General features: G+C 55.4%; 1 long non-coding RNA gene across 1 annotated transcript; it reads left to right on the top strand.

The window, feature by feature from the left end:
• Positions 1-1,782: 1,782 nt before the first annotated feature.
• LOC125335432 lies at positions 1,783-7,330 on the top strand. Its single transcript, XR_007207456.1, has 5 exons — positions 1,783-1,906; positions 2,002-2,131; positions 4,001-4,076; positions 5,093-5,358; positions 6,496-7,330. It is a non-coding gene; the product is annotated as an uncharacterized LOC125335432 (long non-coding RNA).
• The last annotated feature ends 228 nt before the right edge of the window (positions 7,331-7,558 follow it).

Below are 7,558 nucleotides of genomic sequence, written 5' to 3'. Positions count from 1 at the left end.
AGAGCTGTAGAAGGCAACGACAGGAGGAAAAACTGCTAAACCCAAGCACGGGCAGGGATCCCTTCCCCACGAGGGTCTGAGGAACAAAGCGCTTCCCAAGCAAGTTCAGCCACAGCCTGTGCACAGGAGCCATATGGGCCGTGGGCGTGCGTGGGCGCCTGGCAGGGCGCAAGTGCCCACTCCTTCCTTTCCCCACACACCCCCGGCACGGCCTGGGAGAGGCAGGACAGGGAGCCGGGAGGGGGGTCTGTGTGTGTCCATATGTGTGTGTGTGTGTGCACGCGTGTGCATCCGTGTGTGCAGGCTCTGCTGCAGGCGCAGGAGTGTGTGGGCGTGGTGGGGGAGGAGTGTTTCTGTGCTCAGAAGCCCCACTAATCCCCCAAGAAACACTTCTTACATGCGATGTCACTGGCTGTCACAGACGAGCACATCTCTTTTTCTGTGGTGGATCATGACGGCGGTGCAGGAGGGGACACCTGCCCCAAAGTGTGTTTGTCCTCTGGTGTCACTCCGAGCCCAGCCCCACTCCTCAGGTGCGTTTCTGCAGGACACTGAACCGACAGCGCTGCTAATTATCCCAGGACAAGGTTATTGCACCACGATAGCAATGCCCTGATGTATTCCATAGAGCTGCAGAGTGGCACCAGGTGGCATAAAAGTCCAGGCACCCACAGGTGGCTGAGCAGAACTGTGGGGTCCCGGCACTCAGGGCCCCGGTGGCACTGCTGGCACACACTGAGCAGAACTGTGGGGTCCCGGCACTCAGGGCGCTGGTGGCAATGCTGGCACATGCTGAGCAGAACTGTGGGGTCCCGGCACTCAGGGCCCCGGTGGCATTGCTGGCACACGCTGGGCAGAACTGTGGGATCCCAGCACTCAGGGCACCGGTGGCATTGCTGGCACACGCTGAGCAGAGCTGTGGAATCCCAGCACTCAGGGCACCGGTGGCAATGCTAGCACATGCTGAGCAGAGCTGTGGGGTCCCGGCACTCAGGGCCCCGGTGGCATTGCTGGCACACGCTGGGCAGAACTGTGGGATCCCAGCACTCAGGGCACCGGTGGCATTGCTGGCACACGCTGAGCAGAGCTGTGGAATCCCAGCACTCAGGGCACCGGTGGCAATGCTAGCACATGCTGAGCAGAGCTGTGGGGTCCCGGCACTCAGGGCCACGGTGGCAATGGTGGCACCACATGCTGAGCAGAGCTGTGGGGTCCCGGCACTCAAGGCGCTGGTGGCAATGCTGGCACACGCTGGGCAGAACTGTGGGGTCCCAGCACTCAGGGCCCCGGTGGCAATGCTGGCACATGCTGAGCAGAGCTGTGGGGTCCCGGCACTCAGGGCCCCGGTGGCAATGGTGGCACCACATGCTGAGCAGAGCTGTGGGGTCCTGGCACTCAGGGAGCGCTGGAGTTTTTGCTGGAGTTCACTCCTCCCGCGGGCACCTCGGCTTTCCCGGAACCTGCACAAAAAACGCCCCCCGCACAAAGTCTTCCACTGGCTCTATACAACATCTTCAAAGACGTTTTCCCGCAGGATTTGCCGGGCTCTTTTCAGCTGCAGCCTGCTGCGATCCCTCTCTCTCAGGAAGGGGAGGAAGCAGCAGCTGCAGGTCGCGGCTTGCCCCGTGCGCGGTGCCGGGGATGGCTCTGGCGGAGGCGCAGCGGCAGCGGGGCATCCCCCGGCGCTCCATGTGCGGCTGCCGATAAGAGCGGGGCCGGGAGCCCCGTGCGTGACGGGAATAGCGAGCGCCGCTCCGGAGGCTGTGAAAGGAGCCACGGCCCGCGGAGATGGAGCAGCCTCCGCACAGCAGCAGATAAGGGAAGATAAGGGCAGGCAGCGGGAAGCCACGAGTCACGGGGTGGGGTTTGTACGCACTTGAAGAGGAGGTTGTGCCCGGTTCCGATGGTAGGATAGCAGACCCTTGCTCCTTCTGATATTTGAAAAGGCTACATGAAGGCTTAAAATGTAATTCTAAATTCAGATTCATGTCTCCTCCTCAGCTCCTTCAAAGCCCTAAAGGAGCAGTTAAAATTTCAGAGGAAATTTTTCCTTCCTCTGCAGCATCCTCGGCGTCGCCTTTGCTCGGCAGCCTGTACCAAACACAGGGAACGAGACAATAAAACATGACAGGTATGTTCTGCTGGTTGGAATCCACCTCCTTGCATGAGGAAGGAGATCCAAGACACTGTCGGGGGGGGAATTACGGGGGTTTGTGTAGCTGGTGGTTTATTTTTCCCTGCTCCAGGGCCAGCACCCAGAGCTTGGCTGTTCCAGTGGGGTTCCCAGTGCTGACAACACTGTGGGTGCCAGGTGGCTCCAGCCAGGAAAGGGGGATTCCGAGGGACCATCTCTCCCCACCAAGACTGGGATGAGCAATGCCAATGCCCTCAAATCCCTTCTGTCTCATCCTTGCCCTTGGCTGAGGATGAGCCAAGCTCCGGCCCTGGCACAAACATGCTACACAAGAACCATTCCTGTTCCTGGATATTTGGGTTTGTGGGAACTGAGCTGCTCTTTTAAGCTTAATTTTGCTATTGAGATCTGAAGCTCCTTCCCCCCTCCCCGGCCCCCACAAGAGTGGAGGACAACCTGTCCTGTGAGCCCTCCTGTCCTGCCACCTCCCCAGCCATGGACAGAGCTGCCAGCCAGGCTCTCCCTCAGTTGTGCCAGTATAAATCCACACTCCACGGGGTTATTTCAAATTTATGCCGGCACAACTGAATTGAGCAGGTTAATAAATGGCTCCTCCATTAATAAATGGAGAGCTACTTAAGATCGCGAACTTCATGATGATGACAAGGTCGTGCCCACCACTTCTGCCCTCATAACTTCTCCAGCATTAGTACCACTCGCAGTTCAGCTTCCCTGTGTATCCAAAGGCAAGGAGGAAAGATGTCTAAATGTGGGAGTGATGTCCCAAAGCACCCCGGGATGGATCCCTGCAGGAAGCAGAGCTGAAGTGTCAGCACACCCCAAAGGTGGGGAGCCCCTCGGGTCTCCCTTCCCCCCATGACTTTCTCTCCCCCCTTCTTCATGGCTCCAGCTCTTGAAATTATGTCACTCTCTTCTTTAACCATCTGGCTCCTGCAAACAAATATAAGTCCTCCTACACAGACCCGCTGGTGAGAGGCCTGATCCTTCCCTGGCTGACACCAGCATCTCTCCTCTGACTTGGGAGAAGCTGCTCCTCTTGGAGCAGCCTTCCCTGGAGAGGCTGCAGCACCAGCAAAGCAGCACCTGGCCCCAGTGTCCCCCACCTCCTCCTCCTCAGGGTGCTGGTGCTGGTGGGTGAGCTCTGCACTGAGCACCCCAAGGGTGGCAGCAGGACCAGGCAGGGCTGGTGTCACCCTGCACCCCAAAATCGGCCCCTGCACCCACCAGCAGTGGCTGCTGCATGGCCGGGGCACGGCGGGTGCTGGGAGGTGCCAGGTGCCACCTGCCCTCCTCCTGGACCCTTTGCAGGTGCTGGTCCTGCCCTGGCATCCCATCAGAACTCCAGCTGGAGCAGCAACAACTCCCAAAGAGTTTGCTCAGACTGAGGTCCTGGCCCTCGTGTGCTCCCAGGACCCGATGGTGTCACCACCGGCACGTCCCACGGGAATCTGTCACAGCCTCGAGGGGTGGCTGCTGTGGGATGGCTCCTGGCAGAACCAGGGAATTCCAAAGGAAATCCCAGACTTTTCTTGTACTCCAGATGTGAACAATTCCTCTCAACACCTCCCTGGGAAAAAAAAAAAAAAAAGAGTGTGTGTTTGGGTCAATAAAAGCAGTTGGCTGAATAATGGCCATAAAATATTTCATTCTGACTTTGATTTTGAGAAACTATTAAGGAACAAGATGAATTTGAAAATGAAACCCCAGCAGCCCCTTCCAATGAGGCCCCAGATAATGCTTTAACCTTATTAAAAGGTGTGTGGGGGGGTGTTATTTCAAAGCAAAAACTTATTAACATAGAAATGTTCCTGCAAAAATAGTTTCAGCTTGATACATTTCTGACAGGTAAAAATTGAATTGCAAAGCTGTCAACCTGCTGTGCTTGGACCCTACACCTTAACTGGGGTTTGGAGGGATACAGGTAATGGGGTTTCCTCACATCCAGATTGTGTCTCATGTTCAGAGCTGAATGAAAGAAACATTCTCCAGTTCACAAAACACACGAAAATTAAATAATTTTTCACCATTGGTGAAATCGAAAGTTCTTACAAGCCAGTTCTGAGGCGAGCAGAGCAACTGCTGGTGCAGAAAGCATCTATTTCTTTTTGAATACTATTTCCATATTTTCTTTTGACTCATCAAACAAATTTTGAAAATCATCGAACTATTTGGGTCAGAAGGGACCTTAAATCTCATCTCGTTCCACCCCCTGCCACGGGCAGGGACACCTTCCACTACACCAGGCTGTTCCAAACCCCGTCCAACCTGGCCAGGGACAGGGCTGTCGCAGCTTCCCCGGACACCCCAGCCTGCTCTGACACCTGAGGGGGTGTCAGGGGTGGCTGGTGGCTCCTGGGGCCACTGACCCATCAGAAAGCCACCCTGACCCTGGACAGGGACCCACTGCACTCCCAGAGTGGGAAACTTCCTCCCAGCCCCAGCTCATCCCGGGAGCGGCCGCCCGGTCCTTCCCCTTGTCTATTGGTGTCTTTTGATTACAAGTCTGCTTTGAAGAGACACTAATTGCAGCCTGCACACAATGCTGGTAATTATGCCTATTACATTTTGATTCATTTCCATATGTCAACACTACTACAAGGGGGATTTTGGGGAGGGGGGGGGGGGGGTTGGGGTGGGGGCAGAGCACCGTTTTATAATCGTTATTGTCTGCAAAAAAAAAAAACCTGCCCAGAGCGTGAGTGAAGTGTTCTTTGTGGAAATTGAAAATAAGATTATAAATAAAAGTCTTCCTCTGACATCCAGAAAATGGACACTTTAGAATAAATTGCCACTGTTGATCAGGAAGATTGCCACCTCCCTTTTACATTAATGAGGCAAAGACTCTTCAAGGCCCTAATAGCAATATGTTGGAGGATGTCATTTCAATAGCTTCTTTCTTAATAAAGCTTGACCCTAATATTCCCTTTGCTGTCACAGGCTTTGTCCTACCAGACACTGCCGTGATTTTTAGCTGCTAATCAAGAGGAAGAGGCGGGGGCGAGAGCAAGTGGTGCAAAGAGCTGCAGAAGCCCCAGCCAAGGGGGTTCTCCTGTCCTCAGCCATGGTGGGACCCTGGCTGGTGGCTGCTGGGGGACACTGTGCTTGCAAGTCACAGCAAGAGGTGTCTGAGCCAGCACCAGAACCCCAGAATCCCACCAGGAACTGCTTTTCCAGGAGTTTATGCTCAACCCAAAAGCCCAAATGTGAGTAATATGAGAAGTGGCTGAGGGAGCTGGGAAAGGGGCTCAGCCTGGAGCAAAGGAGGCTCAGGGGGAACCTTGTGGCTCTGCACAACTCCCTGACAGGAGGGGGCAGCCGGGGGGGTCGGGCTCTGCTCCCAGGGAACAGGGACAGGAGGAGAGGAAATGGACTCAAGCTGTGCCAGGGGAGGGTCAGGTTGGGCATCAGGAGGAATTTCCTCATGGAAAGGGTGCTCAGGCCTTGGCAGGGGCTGCCCAGGGAGGTTGGAGTCCTCATCCCTGGAGGTGTCCAAAGGATGCCTGGATGTGGCACTCAGTGCTCTGGGCTGGGGACAAGGTGGGGATTGGTCACAGCTTGGACTCGATGCTCTTGAAGGGCTTTCCTGACCCAAATGATTCTGGGTTTCTGTGAAAATGCCAACCCTGGGTGCCCACTGTGGGCACTGCAGGGACACTGACTCACCCCCACCTGCTCTGGCACTTCCCCTCCTCCTCTGCCTCTATGGCTCATTCCCCTCCAGGTACTGCAACCAGCTGATTCCAGGACTTGCTAAAATGTGGGCAGGCCTTATTTAGCAATCCACAAATACAAGTTAAAAGGGCATCGTGGTTGTTTCTGTAAAAATGCTCCTTGAAAAATCGGGTTCCTCACGTTTGCTGGCGGATCCCCCTCCCGTCACACATTGCATCAGTCGTGTCACGGTGTGTTTGAAAGCACAGCATAACGTGATGTGACTGGTGCAGCAGGCAGGAGCTCACAAAGGGAGTCTCTCTGCCAGGCATCCAGCCCCTTCTTTTTGATAATCATAGTTTGAAGATAAAAAGAGTTGAGTTTTGTACCAAGCACTGAGGCAGGAGGGAGTTTTTGGGATGGTTATCAGAGAATCAGAGAATACCAGACTGGATTGGGTTGGAAGGGACTTTGAAGATCATCCCATCCCACCCTTTGCCATGGGCAGGGACACCTTCCACTATCCCACGTTGTTCCAAGCCTCATCCAGCCTGGCCTTGGACGCTCCAGGGATGGGGCAGCCACAGCTTCTCTGGGCACCCTGTGCCAGGGCCCCACTGGAATTATGGGGGTAGTGGGCAGAGTTCACTACGAACTTCATGACAATCCCCCCACCAGCCTGTTCCCAGCTCCAGCACTGCCCCCACAGCTCCTGCGCTCAGCCCCTGCCTTGGTCCAGCCCCAGCTGCACACGCAGCTCCAGCGGCTCTGCTCAGCAGCGAGGGAAATGTGTGCGAGGAGAAAAAGAGAAGAATGCAAACAATGCAGCAGTCAGGGTGTGTTAAACCCCCCAGAACTGCCTCCAAAATAATGCAGCCGGTTTTGAAGGCAGCCAGCAGAGGGGTTACTCCTGCCCCGGCTCTGCGGGAGGGACCCTGCACTCACGGCGATGCTCACGGCACAGGGACAAGGACAAGGACACGTCCGCCGGGCTGAGCCTGCGTCCTGCCCTACCTCCGGAACGGAATGTGGCAAGGAGGAGCGTGGCCATGGGGGAAGTCCTGAGAAGGTGGAGAAATGGAGTGAAAAATAAAACGGATTGCTAAGAATCCATGCGGGACACTTCGGGACCTGCCGTCCTCTCCGACGGAGCTGCCCCGGGAGCAGGCACGGCACCAGTGGCGCCCGCAGTGTGCCAGGGCCACGGGCACCCCCTGCACCACCAGGGCACCGGTCACTGCAGCCCAGCCAGCCCTCGGGGCTGCTGTGCTCGGCCGGACACCACTGCCCAGCAGGAAGGACATTTCCCACCGCCGGTGCTCTGAAGGAATGCTCCGGAAGATTTCACAAACTAAACGGCTGCTGGGGCTTCGGTGCATGGAGAAGGTCATCATCTCTCAGGATTTCAAGAGGCTCCTGTTTTAAGGAAGTGAAATTTTAAACTTCAAAATGGCAGAAAAGCCCCATTTTCCCTGGAAATAATGGCAACAAAAATTTTTCCTGGATTTGTACCAAACTGGGTTACATAAAAATGAGATAACTTGAAAACATAGGGGGATGTGAAGTGTTTGATTTTTCAGGTTCCTGATCTGAGCCTCTGCACACCCCCAGGCCCACCGGGTTGGGATGGGAGCTCGGGAGATTGCTGCTGGCAGGAAAACAGGAGGAAATATCCAAATTATAATTAGCCAAAAGTTTGTTCTCGAAGCATGACCATGTGAGCTCCCTGCACCCCCCTCACCAACCCAGCAC

The sequence above is a fragment of the Corvus hawaiiensis genome, chromosome 18, assembly GCF_020740725.1.
Source record: "Corvus hawaiiensis isolate bCorHaw1 chromosome 18, bCorHaw1.pri.cur, whole genome shotgun sequence".
NCBI classification, from domain to species: Eukaryota; Metazoa; Chordata; class Aves; order Passeriformes; family Corvidae; genus Corvus; species Corvus hawaiiensis.
This window is presented reverse-complemented; position numbering and strand designations above follow the sequence as displayed.